Source organism: Carassius gibelio, chromosome A11, assembly GCF_023724105.1.
Source record: "Carassius gibelio isolate Cgi1373 ecotype wild population from Czech Republic chromosome A11, carGib1.2-hapl.c, whole genome shotgun sequence".
In the NCBI taxonomy this organism is placed as follows: Eukaryota; Metazoa; Chordata; class Actinopteri; order Cypriniformes; family Cyprinidae; genus Carassius; species Carassius gibelio.
This window is the reverse complement of record NC_068381.1, coordinates 3,498,823-3,523,083: the sequence shown is the minus strand read 5'-3', so window position 1 is coordinate 3,523,083 and position 24,261 is coordinate 3,498,823. Positions and strand designations below refer to the sequence as shown.

At 37.5% G+C, this 24,261-nt stretch overlaps 1 long non-coding RNA gene across 1 annotated transcript; it reads left to right on the top strand.

The window, feature by feature from the left end:
• The first annotated feature begins 946 nt into the window (after positions 1-946).
• On the top strand, positions 947-23,588 carry LOC128022046 (uncharacterized). Its single transcript, XR_008185843.1, has 3 exons — positions 947-988; positions 2,035-2,135; positions 23,151-23,588. It is a non-coding gene; the product is annotated as an uncharacterized LOC128022046 (long non-coding RNA).
• Positions 23,589-24,261: the final 673 nt, after the last annotated feature.

Sequence of the window (24,261 nt, the reverse complement as noted above, 5' to 3'; positions counted from 1 at the left end):
CTTATCACATGCTTGGACAAAATCGACTAAACTCTGACAGTGATGTGGACAGCGGCCCATTAAATCCCACTCTGCTCCCTCCCTCCTCTTTTCTATTCTCCTCGTGAAGAAGATTCTGTCATCCAGAGATGCACATCAGAATTCAATAGCTGACCTCTTAATGCCCGGGGTCAGCAACGCACCGGCAACAATTTCACACTGAAGATGAAAGGGAAATGAACAGGCAGGACGCCGGGCTGACCGAGAGGCCCTGACCGGGCGGAGAAGTGAGGTCCGAGCTGCTCCAGTGCACTCAGAGCTGAGAATGGAGGGGCGAGGGGTGCTGACCTCCATGATGCTAACACCAGGACAGGAGAGAGCAACTGATGGGCCTTTGAGAGCCACAGCAGGGGAACAAACCTCAGTATGGTGAAAATCAGCTTTACTGCTGAACTGAAACATTTTAAAGTCCATTTCATATATCATACAGCTTTCCTATAGCTCAGACAGTAATGTTCGGTGCTAACAATACCAAGGTCATGGGTTCAATTCTCAGGGAAAACAAAATCTGCCCAAATTTGTAACTTGAATGCAACTTACGTCACTTTGGATATACTGTATATGTAAATGTGTTTTAGGATAAACACTTTTTTAAAGATGGAAAATATTTTCTCTTGTTACCACAATGTTTTTGTCTCGTATAAAAATCATGATATAATTCGATTAGTTTTCAGTATCACTTTCCATCCTTTTAGTCTCTGGTTGCATCCTCAGTTGAAAAGTTACAAACAAATTAAAATAGACGGGCAATTTCTGACAAGTACAGATTATATATATATATATTAAAAAAAATACAATATTAACATATCAAGTTACATATTCTGAAAACAAAGAGAGAAATGTGGGAAAACATCTGTAGTATTCCTTTAATAAAAGTCAGTTCCTTAATCACATCATCATCCAGGAAGTGACACCATTTTGGAGGGAAAACAACCACACAAACTAAACAGTAAGTATGTGCAATATTATGAATTCTCTGCTGTTTTTTGGTTTTAATTTTTGATCAATTAAACATTTCATCCTGCTTGATAAATATGTACTGAATGGCTTTGATGACATCACACACAAAAAAATAGATGAATATATCCAAATTAATTTCAAGTTGATTATAAGCGGTCAGCACTTCATTTAAAATTGTGTTAAGTCTTAGAAGTTGAGTCTGCAAAAAATATTGCAGTGCTTTCATTATTGCATTTTTCACACTGGAAATCAAAAGTGGATTGTGTGAATTGCATTGTGTGATATGAAATGTCATGCAAGGAGCTCTAAACATGTACTGCACATTCTGGCAAATGCAATCCAGTTTTTTGTATGATATTCATATGTATCAAGAAGTCTGAATCAATTTAGTGAAATGGTTGATTCAGACGAGTCATTTAAGTTGACTCAAATGAACTGAATCATCACACGACGTGTTTTTACACAGTGTTTTTCATGTGTATTTATTTTGAAATAAACGTTTAGTTTATAGTATATTAAGAAGATTTATTTAAATTATGTGCATAGATGATTTCCTCACAAAGAGCATTAGTAATATTGATGCATGCTGTAGAAAGTAAAAAGCAAATAGTGCATTAGATAAAATATTAAAAGTAACAATCACTAAACTGAATACTAGAAAATAAAGCAACTAATCATTAAGAATATAGTTTTATTAAGTGTTTTTACCCCACAAAGACAGTCATTGTGAAGCAACATGGGTTTAAATGCCTTACTCATTGGAACTTTACTGATAACTTGTGGTTCACTTTTTGTGAGAACTGAATCATTAACCTTAGCTTATGAATTCAAATTAAATCCTTGTTCTGACTTAAACTCATATTAAAGTAGACTCAAGTATGGACATTTTTTCAATTTTCTCATATTATACATTTTATTTCTAATTTCATATGTCATTTGGAAAAACTGTCTTTAAAATGTGTGTGTGAATGGTCAGGTGGATTGTTGGCATGCAGACTGTCATGTAATGCCTGTGACATCCCTGATTCTCCACAGATGCTGAGGCAGGGGATCCATTCACACGTTTAAAGCCACACGGAGGGGGTCTTGAGAGCTGTCAGGGGGCATTTAGCTTGTGATCTGCCCACAACAGTGAGGTCAGTTGATTGCTTGTGGCTGGGTTGTTTTACTGGATCTGAAGCTTGTGGAATTGCTGCAGTGGTTGTTAACAGTGTTAGGGAGCTAGTTTAAAATTATGGCTTACCTAACAACTCCTTAGCACATTTAAAAAAAGAAAAAAAAAAAAAAAAAATTAACCTACAGTATTTAAAATAAATCTGTATTGGCATTGATGGTTCCATGTGCCAAATTCCTTGTAGCAGAAAAGGTTTTTTAAAAATATTTAAATGTTCTTCAAAATAATAATAATAATAATAATAAAAAGGTTGTTTTAGAAACGGTTCACTGAAATGTTCTTCGGGGAACCAAAAGTGAATGGCATTGATGCAAAAATATTCCCTTTGGAATTTTTATTTTTAAAGCAATAGTTCATAAAAAAATTACATTTGCTGAAAAGGTACTCACCCACAGGCCATTCAAGATGTAGATGTGTTTGTTTTTGTTTTTGAGATTTGTAGAAATGTAGCATTCCATCACTTGCTCACCAGAAGATGCTCTGCAGTGAATGGGTGCCGTCAGAATGAGTCCAAACAGCTGATTAAAAACATCACAATAATCCACAAGTGATCCATAAATCCATAATGCTTCCTTCAGTGAAAAAGTCCTCTCACATAAAAATCGGTTTTCACTTGTAAATGATGCTTGGTCTGTGCATATTTCTCTCCTGGTTCAGGAGAGATAACTTTTTCATTGGAGAAAGCAGTATTATTCAAAGAGGACTCATTTTTATCAGGACCCAAAGGTTTGAACTTGAAAACATCTGAATGATGTATCTGTTTCTTTCAAAGATGCATCTTTTCTCTTCTAAAGACTTTAACTGATGGACTGGAGTGCTGTGGATTATTGTGATGTTTTTATCAGCTGTTTGTACTCTCATTCTGACGGCACCCATTCACGGCAGAGCATCCATTGCAGAAGAAAGTGATGGAATGCTACATTTCTCCAAATCAGTTATTGATTTGATTTTGACAATCCTTAACCCTTAATCCTTAACGTTTGTGTGTAACTTGCACTGCCGTGTTTGTACTATATCCATGAAGTCCGAGATGTGTGTTATGTATATATGTGTGTATTTTTTTTTTATTATTTGTGTTTTTAGCAGCTCTACAGTCATTTCCCTACAGTATTCGATGTTCCCTGCATTCTGGTCACCATAAGCAGTCATTCAAAAGGCCATGAGTGCTGTCTCTCTCTCTCTCTCTCTCTCTCTCTCTCTTTCTCTCTCCAGGGGGGAAGCCACAGAGAGACTCCTTATGCATTCATGAGGAGAGTGGAGGATAAATAAAAAGGTTCATTACCACGCTAAAGTGTTACTAATGATATGTACCTGCCACCCAGCACCTCCGAAAATCTAATGTGACACAGTAGAATGGAAAATCTATTCCGCCGCAGTGAGCCACCAGTGGTGCCGCAGCGGGCTGTATGGAAATTTCCCACAGCCCTCCCCTCCGTTTGTGTCTGTCTCTAACCAATATTTACAATTCCGCTACTATAATGTCCTACCAGGCCTTTTATGCCGCTGTCACGACCTTCATATTAGCTGAAAATTGGTCTTTTCAAACTTAGCAGGGAGCGTCTCTCCCGACCGTGGATGCAATGCTTGGGTGCACAGCATGGGGGCATCATGGGAAGGTTCCTCGACCCCCTGGCCAAGCCTTGCTCTTTAGAGGTGTCTGTTTCTGTTCGTCTGATATAGAAGGAATAGATCTGCTCTATTCCTGTTTTAATTTCCTGTTCCTATTCCTTTGTGACCAAGATGGCGGCGCGAACACATCGCGAGGCTCAGCGTCTCTCCAGTTTTTGCAATTTTGCAGTTTTATTCCTGCTCATCTCGGGTCTGTTCGTACTGAACAGCTTTGCTTTAACATCATACACCCGACAGGAGCTTTTGGATATCGGTGAGGACTTTACCAGCAGTTTTATCACCAATCTTCGACTCATCCCTGAGATCGCTAGAACACCCGAAGCTTCGCACTCTACCCGGCCGGGCGGAAGTGCTCGCAGGCGGCGTCGGGATCGTAAACAAAGGCGGGGGAAGCGCGGAGGTCTAAGAGCTAAGCTAAAGCTAACACCGCTCCGGCTCTCTTTACCCAGCATTTTTCTCGCTAATGTGCGGTCACTGGTGAACAAAATGGATGAGTTACGACTCTGCATCACCCACAGTAAGAAACTTCTGGACTGCAATGTCATGGTTTTCACAGAAACATGGCTACACAGCGACGTACCCAACAATGCCATTGAGCTAGCAGGACGCTACACGCTCCGGGCAGATAGAACGGCAGATGACTCAGGCAAGACAAGAGGTGGTGGATTGTGCATTTATGTCAACAAAGCTTGGTGTACGAACACTGTCATTGTTGGGAGACACTGCTCAGCTAACCTAGAGTTTCTCATGGTTAAATGTAGACCTTTTTATCTGCCACGGGAGTTCACTTCCACCATAATAACCGCAGTCTATATTCCACCGGATGCTAATGCCAAGCTTGCTTTGAACGAACTTCATGCAGCCATTAGTAAACAACAGACTGCTCACCCAGAGGCTGCTTTTATTGTCGCGGGTGATTTTAATCACTGCAAATTAAAAACAGTACTCCCCAAATTTCACCAGCATGTTTCCTGCCACACCAGAGGAGACAAAACTTTGGATCATGTTTATACAAACATTAATGGAGCTTACATCGCGAGCCCCCTCCCCCACCTCGGACAGTCTGATCACCTTTCTTTGTTTCTCACCCCTAAGTATTCACCCCTCATCAACCGTGTGAAGCCATCAGTGAGGACCATCAAAGTGTGGCCAACTGGAGCAGACTCTTTACTTCAAGACAGGTTTCAACACACTGACTGGAGTATGTTTGCTTCACAGGCTGCCTGTGGCTCTCACACGGACATTGATATCTACACCTCCTCTGTACTGGATCACATCAACTCCACCATTGACAGTGTAACAACAGAAAAACAGATAACAACATACCCTAATCAGAAGCCATGGATGAACAAGGAGGTGCGACTTCTGCTGAAAGCCCGCAACACCGCTTTCAGGTCAGACGACGCTCAGGCCTACAGTAAATCCAGGGCTAACCTGAAAAGGGGCATCAAAAAGGCAAAGTACTGCTACAAGTTGAAGGTAGAGGAACACTTTTCCAACTCTGACCCCCGACGCATGTGGCAGGGCATCCAGATTATCAGTGACTACAAGTCAAGCAACTCCACACCAACAGTCACGGACGTCTCCTTCCTTAACGAGCTAAATGACTTTTATGCTCGCTTCAACAGCGACAGCAAGGAGACGGCCACCAAAATCTCAGCCTCTTCAGACCACCAACCTCTCAAACTCACCTCCACAGATGTCCACACTGCACTGAGCCGGATCAACGCACGCAAGGCTGCTGGCCCGGATGGCATTCCTGGACGTGTGCTTAGGGCATGTGCAGAGCAGCTTGCAGGGGTCTTCACAGACATTTTCAATCTGTCCCTCACCCAAGCAACTGTGCCAACATGTTTTAAGTCCACATCCATTGTGCCAGTACCAAAACACTCCTCCCCAACCTGCCTCAATGACTATCGCCCCGTAGCACTCACACCCATCATTATGAAGTGCTTCGAGCGACTGGTCCTAGCACACCTCAAAGACTGCCTCCCACCCACACTGGACCCACACCAATTTGCTTACCGCAGAAATAGGAGCACAGAGGATGCAGTATGCACAGTGCTGCACTCTGCACTCACACACCTGGACCATAACAACACGTATGTTAGGATGTTGTTTGTTGACTTCAGTTCAGCATTTAACACCGTCATTCCCTCCAAGCTGACCACAAAACTTGGAGACCTGGACATTAACAGCTCCCTCTGCAACTGGATTATGGACTTTCTGACCAACAGGCCTCAGCATGTTCGGTCAGGCCACAACCACTCCACCACCATCACACTTAACACTGGCGTACCACAGGGCTGTGTGCTGAGCCCATTCCTCTACTCCCTTTACACCCACGACTGCAAGCCTGTGCATGGATCCAACTCCATCATTAAGTTTGCAGACGACACCACGGTGATTGGCCTCATCAGTGACAACGATGAGACTGCCTACAGGGAAGAGATACAGCACCTGGCCACATGGTGCGCTGACAATAACCTGCTCCTTAACACCAATAAGACCAAGGAGCTCATTATGGACTTCAGGAAGAAGAAAGGAAGCACGCATGACCCCATCCACATTAACGGGATGGTTGTTGAACGTGTCTCCAGCTTCAAGTTCCTGGGAACCACCATCTCGGAGGAACTGTCCTGGGCCACAAACTCCTCCAGCCTCGTCAAAAAGGCTCACCAGCGCCTTTTCTTCCTCAGGACACTGAAGAAGAACCAGTTGTCTTCAACCATCCTGGTGAACTTTTACCGGTGTGCGATCGAGAGCATCCTGACCAGTTGCATCACAGTCTGGTATGGGAACTGCTCAGTGGCTGACCGCAAGGCACTGCAGAGGGTGTTGAAAACTGCCCAGCGCATCACAGGGACACCGCTTCCTGCTCTTGAGGACATCCAGAAGAAACGCTGTCTACGTCGAGCTCGCAGCATTCTCAAGGACTCCTCTCACCCTGACCACGAACTGTTTAACCTCCTCCCCTCCGGAAGGCGTTTCAGGAGCCTCCGGACAAGGACCACAAGATTCAGGAACAGCTTTTTCCCTAAAGCTGTCTCCTTGCTGAACTCTGCCCTCTGACACACCTCAACTCCCCCCACACCACACATAGACTCCTCCCCCTCTTCAACACTCTGATTTATTTATTTACTCACAACAAGCAAAAAGTAACTTGTTATTACTTGCACTACTGCCTGTTCATCCAGGAACAATGTATAATCCATTTGCACATTGAAATATTTTTTTTTCTATGCACTTTACTGTCCATTGCAATACTGTAAATTATGTTCATAGTTCTGCCTATAGTGTACATACACTTTTACATAGCCCATCTGTATAGTATGTTCATAGTACACCTATCTGTATATCGTGCTTATAGTATTTAATATCTGTAAATTATGTCCATAATACTTACCTGTATAGTTATTGTACATATTATAGACCTTTATTCTGTACTTACTGCTTATTGCACTTCTGGTTAGATGCTAACTGCATTTCGTTGCCTTGTACCTACATGTGCAGTGACAATAAAGTTGAATCTAATCTAATCTAATCTAATCTAATCTAATGAGAAAATCTCCTAGTCAAAGGAACACTCTGACTTTTTGGGACTTTAGCTTATTCACAGTATCCCCCAGAGTTAGATAAGTCCATACATACCTTTTTCATTTCTGTGCGTTCTGTAAGTGTTATTTGAGGCACCCACCGCTAGCCTAGCTTAGCACAAAGACTAGATGTAAATTGATAATGGTAGCATAGTAATCCCAATAAGTGACAAAATAAAGCAAACATTTTCCTATTAACATGTTGTGATCTGTATAGTCACAGCGTGTACAAATAACAAGGCTATATGAGACAGAGACCATTTTTAATCGTATAAATACTGGGAACTATATTCTCACTAGGCGTAGGAGCACAGCTAACGTAACTTGGGCGGAGTGATTAGCGCAGTGTTCCTTTAAGAATATAAACGTATGCATTTAAAGAGACAAATCCTAGACATGATGGATGACATGCAACATAGCAGCTTATTGATTTTAAATGATAATCGCCATATTTATGAATTTCAATAACAATAGCGCTTTGCTTTTATGGTTACTTAGTAAAATAGTTATGTTTCAAGTCTGTGTGATAATCTGGGTTCTAGATTTGAATTTGTTTGGAATCAGTCAAGACTTTAATTAAAATTATTACATTTTACAATTATTATTATTATTATTATTACAGTAAGAGTTTTCTAGTATAATATATTTTAATATGCAGTTTTTCTGTGGTGATTTTCAGGAAAGTTCAAAAGAATAGCATTTATTTCAAATAACAATCTTTTGTAAAATCATAAATGTCACATTTGTTCAATTTAATGCATCCTTGCTGAATGAAAGTATTCATTTCTTTATTAATTAGCCTTTAGTAACCTAGTGTGTCACGGTTTCCACCGAAATATTAAACAGCACGGCTGTTTTCAACACTGATAATAATCAGAAATGTTTCTTGAGCAGCAAATCAGCACATAAGAATGATTTCTGAAGATCATGTGACACTGAAGACTGGAGGAATGATGCTGAAAATTCAGCTGCACGTTTTATAATTAAAAAAAAAAAAGGAACATTTAAATGACCATTTTAAAGGGCAAATTTCCCATTTAGATGCTTAACACTTCTTCATCACAGCTGTATTAAATGCAACAGCTATTCAGTATTCAGGATTCTCAGCTTCACTCAGGTTGAGCGCTTTACAGAGGCACAAACAAACTGAGGCATTGACTTCTCAGTTTGTCGTAATTAACTTATGTAAATAGGCATCGTTATCCAGTGTTTCTAAACAGCAGTCAGTATGTATGCTCGTGTAATTATCTCATTAATACAGTAGACACGGATGGCGAAGAAACAGCCTGTTAAAAGCCTCTGTGCAGTTGCCATGGAAACCAGGCTTAAGTGGCTTATTGGTCGCTCAAGTGAGCTCGAAGCTTCACGCGAAGGTGAATCACTGTGTGTGTGTGACAGCTGCAAAAGGCCATCACATTGCAACAATCATCACATTAATAAATATGTAAATTTGCCAGAGTTCAATTATAGATGGCAAAAGTGTGTTTGTACGCAGATCTGCAAGAGTGGCATTGTAAATAGATAGTGTGTACACAAGATTCACCACACCAAACATGTAAGTCCATTATACTTATATTTATACATAATATACATATTTATATTGTGAATAGATTCTCAACTTATGGGCTGAAATTAAACCTATTTGATATATTTGCACTATTATTATTTAATATTTTGATTAATACTTTTAGGATATTATTTTATGTTATCGTATATTGCAGTCGTATTATGACATATACACAAATCCTCCATTGATGCTTCAGAAATGTACTAAACATTACATATCGTTAAGGGTTTTAATTTTATTTTTGGTTCATATTGATCCCTGGTTTTACACAAAGTTAGATACGGTTGGGTAGAATTATTCCATCCAGAATGACACCAATGATGTTTAGATTCATAACTGAGCCCAATGCTGAATGAAACAGGCATCATTAATGTAAATGAGCTGAATAATGAACTTGCCCTTTGGTCTGAGAGCAGCTCATATTTAAACCAAGATCACTTTTCCTCATTTATTGATTTATGTTGGGAAACGAAATGTATTACATCAGGGTCAGTGATTTGTAGGAGGAGAGATTCCCGAGGGATCATTTCAGTTACTTCAGGATATTTTGACAGAATTACACTGTTAGTCGCTGTGTTATTTTTAGAGCGATTTATATAGTTTTATAAATATTTGAATGCATATATTAATAGTTTTCATTTTAGTTTACATTTGAGTCATTTTGTTGTGTGCTTTTGTCATTTTTATAAGTTTTTGTTCTTATTAGGTTTAATTAGCTTTTATTCCAGTTTTAGATTTTATTTATTTCCAGTTAATAATCTTAGTGCTTAAAATTTAGTTTACTTCGCATTTTCTTTTAGCTTTCATATAATATTTATATTTTATCTTATTTCAGCTTTATTTAATAATATAAAAAAAGGCTTTAAAAGTTTTAGTTAATGATAATAACCCTGGTTGCTCAAGATGGAAAAGCTCAAATTAGTTTCCTGTGCAAAAAAAAAATATATATATATCATAACATCAATAAGTTGTTACTTTCAGTTATTGATACATAATCGAATTTTCTTTCATTTAATGAACAGTTAATCAACAGTGATCAATTAGTAAAGTTTTCTGAGCAAGCCAAATGATTTAAGGAATCGTTCACTTTAAGCAATGATGGACTGAATCAGAGTCGTTTGCTTTTGCTTTAATTGGATTAGTCTAATTCACAAATTAATCATTTGATGCAATTTGTGATTTGTGATTTTAAAAAAAATTTATCGGTTCAATGAATGATTCACTTATGAATCTGAAATCACTATTGTGTGTTTCTTTATGTCAAAACAACAAGGAACAACATGTTTTTTTCGGGAAAATGCTGTGTAACTCGTAAAAACTCATGGTAACACTTAGTTAAGACACACATGCATATTACTAGCACAGTGGATGGCTGTTTACTAGTGCGTTAAAAAAGCATAGCCTTATTCTGCATGACTGTATTTTAGATATGGTCCTACCCCATACCACACAAACCTTACTAACTATTAATAATCAGGAAATTAGGAGTTTATTTAGGCAAAAGTCAACCAAACTCATATATTATGTGGGGGAAAATACTATGCAAGTAATTGGGGACCAGCAACTGTTTGGTTACCCACATTCTTCAAAATATCTTCTTTTATGTTTAACAGAAGAAAGAAACTACAGATTTGGAACAACTTGAGGGTGATTAAATGATGTCAGAACTTTTCTTTTTGTGTGAACTATCCCTTTTAATGCATTAGCAAATGATTACCTTCATACATGCATTTGTGTGTGTGTGTGTGTGTGTGTGTGTGTGTGTGTGTGTGTGTGTGTGTGTGTGTGTGTGTGTGTGTGTGTGTGTGGTCAAGCAGATGCAGCTGTTGTGTGTGTGTCAGTAATTAGGTAATTAGTGCGGTTCTGAGTGGGGTCTGAGCCCCTCCAGACGATCTGCCTGTCAGCCTGCATTCAACTCTTTCAAAAACCTCTCTGTTGCCCCCCTCAGACGTGCTGCTGAAGAGCTCCCTAATTTAATCACGAGCCTCATCAGTCCCCAGGAATGAATCAAACGTCTGTAAGCCCAACATGTCCACCGCTGTTTGACTGATTAATTCATACGACGCCAAACGGAATGTTCTGGCTTGTTTGTCATATTACAGCGGCCCAGAGCTCTGCCTCCCTCCGTTAATTGAACACTTTTTGGGCCTCCGGTTGGTTCCAGCCGACACCCTGTGAGCGCATGACTTCAAAAGCCTCTTTTCATGATGCTGGCAGCGTGAGTTTCTAATTACGACTGTAATAAAAGGTAACTGTGCTCTGGCTGGAAGCTGCTGCCAACTAGCCAAATCTGGCTATGGATGTCTCTCTCTCTCTCTCTTTCACTCTTTCTCTCTGTCTCTTTCTCCAGCTTACGGCATCAGTGCCCCTCCTTGGCCAAGCGTCACACAATAGGAAGATAATTAGGAGAAAGGGAAATCCGCCTTGTGTATATTTATAATTGTAAGATCATATAACTCATGACTTCCACAATAGCTGGCACAACAGGACTCCCAAAGGCCCCATAAAACCTATTAGTCACTCTAACAGCGGCAGAGATGTCCTGTGATCTGTAATTGTGTGAGAGTCCTTCAGGGAAGGGCTGGAGAACAGGCGACATTGGCACAACAAACATCACGCCATGCTAATAACCTCAGACTTGGCGTGATGTTCCTCAGAGGTTTAGTGTGTGTTTTTGTCATTTGGCAGTTTAAAACAGTAAGTCTGATTGCTTAGAAACGTAACAGCACAAATTATTCTCATTCCAGACAATTTGCAAGAATAAGAAAATGAAAACACAAAAGACCTTCAGGATAACTATCATAGTTGATAAAAGGGTGGAAGACTTTATAAATGTATAAAATCGGTACAGTTTTAGAAAGGAAAATTTAAAGGTGCCATAGAATGCAAAAATCACTTTTATACAGTGTTTGAACACAGTTGTGTGGCCGTAGTGTGTGAAAAAAAAATCGACCCACTTATTGTTTTATAATCCCAATAATTCATAAACATTCTCTCCACACTACTATGATGACATAGTCAGTGAAAGTCCCGCCCATTTGTGACGCTTTCTGGCCTATAAGCGTATACACACACTTGAGTGAGTAGCAGCAGTCCGCCATTACTGTTCTCTTTCTGCAACTGCTGGAGATACAATGTCAGCGCCAAAGAGCGATTAAAAGTGTTGTGTGTTGGGATACACCAACGAACATAGGAGTCTCCATAAACCAGTGAGGACATGAGGGTTAACTTTAATTTTCGAAAACAAATGGAAAGTCCTATGCATTTGTGCTAACATTTTACACCTGACTGCCTCACAAACGAGGGTCAGTGCAGCGCTGGAGCTGTGCAAATATTGCTTCTGAAAGAAGGATCGATACCAACGCTTCATGCACAAAAATCCAGACTGCAGACAAAGTAAACATCAACCATCATATTTTGTTTTCCAAAAGATCTTCTTGGCTCTCTGTAAGGCTAATGTTGCTAAAGCTACCATTGGCTCTGCCTGTTTTCACTAATGCTACTTTTATGTGTGCTACCAAAATGATCGTAAATAGGAATGTGATAGTTAAAAATTGCATTTGGAAGCAATGTAAAGTCAGTTAAACCGTAACACCGGTAGTCTGCCCGTGAGCCCGAGCTCCGCACTAGTCAGAAAAGGGAGGCATGAGCAGCAGCTCATTTTCATTTAAAGGGGACAACATAAATTACAGCATGTTTTGGCTCATACCCTAAAAGTGGCAATTTCAACAAGCTTTAAAAAAAAACGATCTGTGGGGTATTTTGACATAAAACTTCATATACACACTCCGGGGACATCAGAGAACAATTAAAAATATTGTATCAATGCATTCTATAGCATCCTTTAAGAGAGAGAAAGTCAAATTATGAATAATTTACTGCCATTGCGTCAATTATATGTACAGTAATCATGCAATCTTAAAGTGAATGTAATCTAATTCTGAGCATTTTAACATGTAATCTAGTTGGAAGTGCTTAATTTTTGTAATTTGATTATGTAATCCATATTAGACTGTTATGATAATATTTTATTATGCTTTGTTGTTCTTTTAGGAGCTTGCATCATCGTATGTATCTGTGTTACGGAAAAGAGCAATAAACCTCTCTTTTGTGTTCAATGAAAGAAATGTTGTTTGAAATAACATGAGGGTGAGTAAATGATGCCCACGTTTTTATTTGTAGGTGAGCTATCCCTTTAAATTCATCCTATCCGACACTGTCTTCTCTTACAAGGAGCATGTGCAGAGGAGGCTTGGCATGTGCTTGTTAACAGTATTCTCTTCTCTTCAGCCTCACAAAGCAAAGGTCATCTGGACACTTTGTTCTCAAACAAAAGCAGATAGGAAGTCAACCTCTCGCAATCAGGTCAGAGCGACAATCCCCTCTCCTTCACAAATAAAGCCAGAGAGCTTAAACCTGTTACTGTCAGCTTCTCACTTGGATCACAATCTTTCCAGCACTCCACGTGCAAACCAATCGCCTTTATGTGCTTTTTTCCCACCACTTACTGAGAGCTCCCAGGTAAAGGGGATGGCCAATGTAGCCTATAGAGTTACCGACGGCTAAGCCGGGTTGATGATCAGCACAATAGCGGCAGGTAATATGTCCTCGGCCTTTTCCCCAGGCTTCATTTCCGAACAGCGGCTGCTATTTCACAGCTGTTAAGTGCTGCCTCTCTCTTTGTTGTGATTAGGGGTAAATTAATAGATGCCTCCCGGTAATCAGCTTCCATTAGTGCTGTCACATCCTCGCTGTCAGGACGCTGGCTGCAGTGGACAGGGAATGTTCACCCTGTCAACAAGAAGCACATTAGCGGCGTCTTTAGCACTAGAAAGGGAAAAGGCAGCAGTTAGTGTTGCAGCACGATGCCAGTCATTGTGGGAAATGCTTATAAAGTGGTCTTTAATTCACCCCAGTGTTGAGCTGTGAAATGGACAGGGGGTCGAATAATTGATTTTTCCTCTCAATGCAGAATCCAGCATTGGGTCGTTTTGCAAGGGCAGAATGGCACGGGATGCCGAGATGATCTAACCTGAAACCTCTGAGGTGACTGACTGCCAATAAACACACACACACCTCACCTTACTCCGCTTTCACATCATGCCTTTTTCACTCTAGGAGGAGTTCACTTGATGCAAGCTATTGATAAACTAATTATTTTTAAGGCAAGACACTAGGATAAAACTGAAGTCACCATACTTTACCAGTTTTAACAGCATGTTTTCTAAACTGTCATGTTTCAATATGCAAAGGAGGTATTATCTAATTGAATATGCACTCATTTGCATACATTTCCAGAGCAGAAATCTGAACATTGGATAAAGCCAGGATAAAATATTTTATCATTTTGTTAACAAATTTGGGATGTGACTTTTTATTATTCCATAAATTAGAAAAAACATTCCACACAGTAAAATTAAATAAATTTTCAACGTGTTTTGGGGAATAAAATTTAATTTAAATCAGGCATTTGATACACGAACAAATATCTACAGAATATCCAGTAGATAGGAATAAAACTTGAATGCACAATCCAACATCCAAAAAAGTTTTGCCTGTAGTGTTTCACTTTAACTTAAAACAGTTTAACAAACTAGATTTGTACACTTTCTTAGTGGGCGTTTGACCATGCACAAATCACCACAATGCAATACTGTTTCTAGAGTGTAAATATATGTTGTTTTAATACATTTAAAATTGTATTTTGTAAATAAATGAATAAATAAAATGTACTTATGCCTCTCGTAATCTTGTTTGCATAAGAAGTTGTTGCGTGACAAATCTTCATTTTGTTCATTGTTATTTAATGTTAGTTAATTCATTGTCTAACATTAACTGATGGGACCATACTGTAAATGGAAGTGAAATGAGGAGATTTGTTTTTTTTTTCATTTAGGTTGATATTTTAACAATCAAAACCGATTTCAATTTCTTTCAATTTCTATTTACTTTAAAACACTAATTACTAAAGATGCAAATAGATGCAGGTTTATGGAATAAACAAAAGGCAGTTCTGACCACATGCGCTGGCTGAAAACACAGGAAATGAGAACATTAATCAATAGGAAGTGGTTTTCATGCTGAGTTTAAACCTGTAGAGATGCTGTAGTGTGAGTGGGTCGGTATAATCTAATTTGTGAGGCCGGAGCAGCCAAAAAATGACACAGTTGTTCACAATTGGTAGAATGCACATGAAACGAGCCATTTCTGAGAAAGGTGCGGCAGACCTTGCAGATAATTGTGAAGAAAATCAGTTTCTTTTCCAATTCTGAAGGCAGTGGAGCAGCATTAACAATTTGAAATGTTGTTGGTATTCTGGGAAAATCATTATTGACTGTATCTTGAGATTTACACTTAGGATTTTGAGATGAAACAAAGAAATATACGCATATGAACAACAAACGTGTTTACTTTCTGCACTGTTTGGGTTCACTACTTCTTTTCTGAATAATACAGCACACCTCTGAGAAGCATATAATGAACTGCATTAAATCCATGCGTCAATATTTATGGAAATACAGATGACTTTATTAAAAAAAATAGGTGGCTGACACAGTGCGTCTGTTTGTATTATAGGTAATTACAGAAGGATTGGATGTTCTGCTGAGTTTTAGCAGGGATGCCGATATAAGGGATTGACTTTGCCGTTCCTCATTACGGCCACATATGGGAAACCCAGCTGGGATCTGAATTGGTGAGAGGGAGAGAGAGAATCGATTTCATTTGCAGGATTATTGAAGCCACTGAGATGCAGCGTTTATGAAACATAAAGTCTCATTTTCGAGTCCTCCGCAGAAGCAGGAGAATGAAAACGTATGGCTGTTAGTGAGTTATTTTCATGCCGTGGAACAAAAAGGAAATTGTGAAGTTTACGAACTTCAGGAGAAGTGGCCGACTTGTCTGTCTTGGATGCTAATTGTGTTCTATCAAGAGGCAACTAGTTTATCTGAGCTGCAAAACACGCTTGAGATGAGAATGTGTCTCATAGTAAAGGGACTCCAAATATGAAAGATAAATATTTGATTTGAAAGGAAAGGGAGAGACTTCAGACTCTGAGTACCTTATTCAGACATTATCATACGCTCTGGAGGGAGAAGTGGGTATAGTCTTATGAAAGATTTCAGTTTTAAGTAAATGCTGTTCTATGACAAAACATTCTATTCATCACAGAATCTTTAAAACAAATGTATCACAGTTTATATATATATATATATATATATATATATATATATATATATATATATATATATATATATATATATAGCAGCACAACTGTTTTCAGTATTAATAATAATCAAAAATATTTCAGTATGATTTCTGAAGGATCATGTGACTGAAGTCTGGAGTAATGATGCTAAATTTAGCAATTTAGCTTCGCCTCACAGGAATAAACTACATTTTACATTATATTAACATAGAAAACAGTTGTTTTAAATTGTAGTAATGTTTCATAATATTGCTGTTTTACTGTATTTTTAATCAAATAATTGCAGCCTTGGCAAGAGACCAAAATAATAATAATAATCATCATCATCTTACAAACCTCAAACTATAATGTATATAATACATTTTAGATTTATATAAGAAAAAAATAAAATAAAAGCCTTTTATCAATTATTTGTTTATTCACTTTACAGCTCAGGACAGTTTTAGTGATAATTTTTTTGACAGTGAGTAATTCTTATTATTTATTTGTAACATATGATACATTTTATTAATCAGAGTAAACAACCCGATCTAACGGCAATTCATAAATTTTTCACAAGGTTTATTCGTACGAATTCGTACGACCACACTAGTACAAATTCATACGATTGTTGCCAAATCGTACGTATTTAACGATTTGCATAATTCGTATGAATTTGTACGAATGACCTACACCTAACCCCGCCCCTAAACCTAACCGTCACTGGGGTCATATAAAATCGTACGAATAAGCCACCTCGTAAAAAATACGTACGAATTGGTCGTGAGATAGCGTTGGAGTAAACACTGACTAATAAATACTTTTGATCAGCTGTGAATGGAGAATGTTGTAGTTCCAGCATCTGCCAGCAGGTGCCAACTGATGAGACTAAACTAGCCAAACCTGGACCCGTTAGCGTCAAATATACTAAAGAAACAGGAACTGATATGGATCTGAAATGTATTGTACACTTTGTTTCGAATCTGTAAAATACCATTAACATGAGAAGCAGAGAGAAGGCTATTAGGATTTTTTTCATGATGCTTTCACACTAACAGCTGGATCTTCATCTGTGTATAACCCTCAGATTCTGCCATAAAAGCCTGACCCAAAGCTATCAGAGTGTTCTGGTGTAGGTTTATGTCACACACAGACCCAGCTGGGGCAGGAAATGATGTCATAGAGGCGCAGCTGAGAGCATTAGTGAGTGTGATCAGAATGGCATGATGATGTAAGAAGTGGGCGGCCACACAGATCTTTCTGGAACAACGCCTGTTCCCAATGAGCTCCCGTGGTCCGAATCACAGGCATGGTGTTGCACATTCCTCTGTGTGTGTGTGTGTGTGTGTGTGTGGTCAGCAGCTCATTGCAAACGCATGTGTGTGTGAGTGAGCAAGTGTGTTTTCTGGTCAGCTCATTGTGTGTCTAGAGACAGAGTCTGTGCTAAAATGTTTTCAGCTGTAATGATTATAAGTGCTAAGTTGAGCATTACTGTTTTTTTTCTGATTTTTTCTTTTATCTCACAATTTGGAATTTTTCTCACTGTGAATCGTGAGATGTAAACTCAGCATATCAGAATGATTTCTGAAGGATCATGTGACACTGAACACTGGAATACTGATGCTGAAAATTCAGCTTTACATCACAGGAATAAATTACATCTTAACATATTTTCAAATAGTAAACAGTTATTTTAATTTTAAATAATAATTCACAATATTACAGTTTTTACTGCATTTTTTACCAAATAAATGCAGCCTTTGTGAGCAGAAGAGACTTCTACTAAGAATATTAAAAAATCTTACCAACCCCACTACTGAACAGTAGCTTAAATTATATTTTTTCCCCTAAAACATATTTATAACATACATATTTTGTTAATTTCTAAGTGATATTTTCACTAAATATAACACATAGGAAAAGGGATTATCATAGAGACCCAGTCCCAAAACACCCTTACATTGACAAACACATCCACATTTTATTCTGAAAATAAAGATCTAGCTGGTTCAACAACCATAAAAAATAGCTAAAAACACTGATTCAAAAAGGAAATGACTACCAAGATATTTGGTTTCTATTGTAGGATGAGGCTAGAGAAAGAGAGAGAGAGAGAAAGAGAGAGAGAACTTTGCTGTGGGTTTCAAAGGGGCCCGTGTTTTGATACAGGCGGTCCTGTGGGGGGACGGGGTCCTCTGTCTGGGAGGATCACTACAGCACCGTTATGGAGCTTAAGTCTCGATTCAATCTAATAAAATCTAAAGACTCAAACCAAACAGGCCCTAAATTCGCACGGGTCTGGGAGCTACCCTTCAGCCATGCTTATTTAATAAGAGACGCTGTGAGGGCGGGAGCCTGAGGAACACCACTGGTGCACTAGTGAGGGAATGACTTAAGAAATGATCATTAGCTCTAATGTCTATGGTGGCCCAAAAGGTATTTTGGCATTTAAGACATGATTTAAAGTATTTGAATTTCATTGCATTAGATAACAAATTAAAGCAAATATAATTTATTGTAAAGAATATGTTTCTTACCAAAACATTTCATAATAAAAGGTTTGAAGTGGTAAAACAATAAAAAGATAATAGTTTGTTTGATATTTTGTTATTCAGTACCATGCCGTTCATGATTTCTCAGTGTGATTTTAACTTTGTTTGTATACAACTTTAAGTTTTATTAATGTTTTGATTTAGCATTAATTTTGTTGAATTTATAGCAATTTATCAGATTTTGACATCTCTTGCTTTTTTTAGTCAGTGTCATTTTAGTATTATTTAAACCGTATATTACTACAGGTTTTATTTATATTTTAAATTCGCTTTTATTTTGTTATTTCTTTGCTTAAAATCTCTTGTAATTTTATATGTGTTTCACATTTCTTTAGCTTTTTACATATGGCAGTGTGAGTTTTGCTATTATATATTTTATTAATGTTTTGAGTTATTTTTTATGTCTTTGTCTAAAGTTTAATTTTTAGTTCCAAGGTTTTTTTTTATTTTTTATAGAAGTTAGTATTTTTTGTTTTGTTTTGTTTGTTTGTTTGTTTTGGATGTACTATTATATACATTTGTTTTGTTTTTCTATGTTTTTAATACGCTTTTTTTCAGTTACATTTGTAATAAATTTCTGTGCTTTGGATTTTTTGGAATATAAGAAATATTAAATATTAGGGTTTAAATTATTATTATTATTTTTTTAGATGTAATTTTAGTTATAAGCCTATGTATTTTCAGTTAGTAATTTTAGTGTTTGTGTGTGTGTGTATATTTGTGTGTGTGTATATATTATATATATATGTGTGTGCAGTGCTTTAAGTGGGCGGGTACACACAGGTACTCAGTACCGCCACTTCCAAATATAGCTCTTGAGCATACCGCCCCCTCTCCGTGCACCCAGAACGTGATTTTAGTGTACGTATGGAGCTTGAATCATTTGAACCAGTTTTGGAGTTCGAAGCGGGATCGCGAATCATTTGAGTCAGTTCGGGAGTTCGTAGCGGGTTTCGCGAATCATTTGAATCAGTTCGAGGAATCGGAGTGGGTTCGCGAATCATTTGAGTCAGGTCGGGAGTTCGTAGCGGGTTCGCGAATCATTGGAGTCAATTTGGGGATCGCGAATCATTTGAGTCAGTTTGGGAGTTCGGAGCGGGATCGCGAATCATTTGAGTCAGTTTGGGGATCGCAAATCATTTGAATCAGTTCGGGAGTACAGAGCAGCTTCGCAGATCATTTGAATCAATTCGAGGAATCGGAGAGGGTTTGCGAATCATTTGAGTCAGGTCGGGAGTTCGTAGCGGGTTCGCGAATCATTTGAGTCAATTTGGGGATCGCGAATCATTTGAGTCAGTTTGGGGATCTCAAATCATTTGAATCAATTCGAGAGTTCGTAGCGGGTTCGCGAATCATTTGAGTCAGTTCGGGAGTTCGTAGCGGGTTCGCGAATCATTTGAGTCAGTTCGGGAGTTATTAAAAATCATTTTGCACATTTTATTTATGTTCAGTATAGTTCTTTCTAGCTCAAGTAAATCCACAAACTAATAGAAGGATTTATTATTAAGGGCGCCTGTTGACTGCTGTATATAAAACCCCTTCAATATAGTTGTTGTTACCTCAGGAGATGAGGGGAGTCATCAAAAACAAAGAGAAAACAAAAAATCAATTTTTTTTTACTATAATAGAGTACCGGCACCTATTTTGGGTCACTTAAAGCACTGTATATATGTCTAATAAATAATATATTTTTATTTAATTTTAGCTTTATTTCAATTAACAAGAATGTTTTGAATAGTTTTATTCATAGTCAACAGTAATAACCCAGGCTTAAGTGTCCAAAGTCGTTTTGGGGCTATTCTATATTCAGTTTGTCTGTGTTTACCAGGTTTAATCTCCTCTGTTCATTCACTTCTCTGTGAGATAGACAGACATACAGAAAGAAAGAGAGAGAGAGAGAGAGAGGCAACTTGAAAGACTTGTGTTTTCCCTGTATGTAAAACAGAATGAAAAGTAACATTTGTTTTGCTGCCTGTTCATTTCCCCCTGTAATGCGCAAAATCAAGGCCACAGAAGAGGCTAAATGCATTATACATTACCAAGTGGCACCACGCACTTGGCCGTGATCCTGCCGCTGTTGTCACTTTAGGTTATTTGAGGAGGAAAGTGCTTTTCTCTCTCTTTTGCATATGAAGTGGAGGCAGAAGCAGAGCTTAAACTGCTTTCCTACTGAGAGTGAGCTCTTCTGCAACTTTGCCTTCACACACTGGGTGTCAATAGACTTACAACACACACCAAAACAGTGGCGAGATAGAGACAATTGTGCAATATGTGTGACAAGCATGTCTAACTGAGAAGTATCATTAGAAATAAAGGACATCTGAGATACTACTGCAGGTTTTCCCAATCATTATTTTTTTCAATAACTGTTTTAACATCATTTGTTATATTTTTATTTCAACATTATAATTTATTTATAATTTTTTAAGGCATTGGGATGAATAAATCTTTATTTAATGCATATTTTATTATTATTATTATTATTATTATTATTATTATTTAATGCATTAAACTCCGACCTTCCACGTAGTCATGGTATAATTTTAAAAAGTAAAATTTGATTAAAACGGGCTATATTATGGCTGCTGTGTGGTTTTAAATTACAGTATTACATTGTTAGCTTAGTAACATGTTAACATCAAAAATAGAAATATGAAATTGTTGTCTTGAAGTGACAATTATTTAAATAAACTTAAAATGTTACCTTTTGTGACAAGAATATTCATATATGAATAAAGGACTTATTTTTTGCCAATAATTTCTCATTAATTGATTTCAGTATAATTTATTTATTTTATTATTTGACAATATATTTTAAAATGTGATTTGTTTCCTGTGGTGTACAGCTGAATTTTCAGTTCTCTCTTACCCAAGATTATTTTGACAAGTTTTAAATGAGACTTTTTGTAATAGTGCCACCTGCAGGTCAAACAATGAATCTCACTCTACTTAGTTTGTGTAATGAGTTTAACATCACTTTTAATATTAGTCATACTTGATTTGAGGTTCTTTTGACTCTGAGGCGTTTTTATCTTAAAATTATTATTTAATTTAAAATAATGTAAATTGTAATTTATTTTAATTTTTGCTGAAAAGTGTTGAAAGTTCAGTGTTTCCATTATTCTCTGTATTCCAGAGCTACATATACTGTACATCAAGAGCTGTTAAACTTCAGGGATGTCAAATCAATACACCCATCCATGCAAGTTTGTACTAAAAAAAGCAAGTTCAGCCGCATTCTGTTTTCTTTAAGGCGAGAAATGTGAGTTTTATTCCATTTCTGAGCCAGTGAGACCCACACAAACAATCTCTGGCATGGATGTACCATTGATTTCACATTCACCCGTCCAAACTTGAAGAGGCGATGGGATTGTGTGTGGATCCTCAAACCTGTGTGCACCCCGACTCTGTCAAGCTGACACCAGCTCCTCTCTCTGTAAACTGCCCAGATTATTCACTCAACAGGATCTTTCTCCTTTTATCCGCTGAAGCGCAGGCCAATCCTTGTGCTGACAGCCCTGTGATAGTATACAGATGGAAATAAGGAGAACGAGTGGCTCTGTTTGTTGATAGACGGTTGGCATTCGTCGCTTCTCAACATAATTCACCTGACCAGAGTATAAAGATCCAAACATCAGACATCTAAAGAAGTGTTTAGAGAATCTGATCTATTTCAGTCAGATGAATCATAAATGCCACATTTTTGATATTCATTTTGATTTTAAACCCCAGAGGAAAGAAAAACATTCCTCTGTACACTAACCTTCAAACATTTTTTTTTTCCAATTATAGTTGAAATTGTAAAGTAATATTACAATTTAAAATAGCTGGTTTGTATTTGATTTATGTTTTCAAATGTAATTTATTTCTGTTATCAAAATCTGAATTTACAGCATCATTACTCCAGTCTTAAGTGTCACATGATCCTTCGTTAGTATCATTAAGATGTGATTACAATTTGTATTAATATTTTGAATGAGTTTTCATTTGAGATTTTCTGTTTGTTGTTATTTTTAAAGTTTAATTATTTTTAATTTCATTACATTTTATTTAGTTGTTTTCATGCATTAAGTTGAATTAAATGAAAATGAGAAATGTTGCTTAGCTACATGAAATAAAAAGTTTTTTGTCTTTATTTCAGTTTATTACATTCCAAGTAACACAAGTATTAGTTTTAACAATAAGTTCACTGGATATTTTAGAAATCATTCTAAAATGCTGATTTGCTGCTCATTATCAGTGTTGGTGCTTAACATTTTTGTGAAAACTGATATATTTTTGATGAATACAGTGTATTTATTAGATAATAAATAGATTAGATTTGGGATGGTAGAGTTTGTTAGTGATATGTAGTATTTTTTATGTAAATGAAGGAGTTTTGATATCTCTCCCCTCTTTACCTTAAGTTCCATGCGTTCTGCCTTATCAGACCTTTTCTCTTTTCCAGAATAAATAATGTCCTCCTCTTAAAAAAGGAGGGTGGAGAGGAGGTCCGGTCGTGCCTGATTCATGTCGTACACACTAGCAGGCCATTACGCATGGAGAATTGATTGCTGAAGCGCCGTGGCCGGTGTTGGATCTTGATGGTGCCGCTGAAATGTCACCTTACTGATGTTACAGTGCGGGAGATATTAAAGCCAGCCATATTCAAAGACTTCTGTTTGTTTCTGATCCACTCCCACTGTGTGCTTGAGGACAGCGCTGATCATCTGAGTTTATTTTTTTATTTCTGATGGCTGGTCTCTTATCTGCTCAAGACAGTGGAGCAGCTTCTGTCCCCGCATTGAACATTTCCAATCGGCCACTTGTATCGTCCTCGTCTTTTAAAGTGGAAATCCAAATATAGAGTAGTTTTGCTTTCTTCATTTCTACTTTTGAAGACATAATTAAGATTGTGTGTAGACATTTATGCGATCGAGGGAATATTTAACACCGCAGGCCTTAAGTTTGTCCTGTTGATGATAAGTTTTAGCCCCGAAGCGTTAATTATAGGCCTACATATGTTACAAACAGAGTTAAAAGCATTCAGACTAGAAGTAGAGAATAATAGTTGAGGATTTTATAACATACGTTCATTGTGGTGAAAATATGTTTTGTTCTTGTACACTTAAACATCTTATACTGCTATATTAAAGAGGTTATTCATTTACTCACCCTCAAGTTTCAGACCTGTCTGAATTTTTGGTAACACTTTAGTAAAGGGTCCAATTCACACTAATAACTACTTGCTTATTAGCATGTCTATTATTGACATATTGGCTGCTTATAAAGTACATATAATGCATCACATCCATAATCCTACCCAATACCCTAAACTTAACAACTACCTTATAAACTATTAATAAGCAGTAAATAAGGGGTTAATTGAGGCAAAAGTCAATGTTTAGTTAATAGTGAGAATTGGACCCTAAAATAAAGTGTGACCGAATTTTCCCATTGACTTGTGTGGTATGAAAAAAACATACTATGTTAGTCAATGCATAACATCAACTGTTTGGTTACCAGCGTTCTTCAAAATTTATTTTGTGTTCAACAGAAGAAAGAAACTCATACAGGTT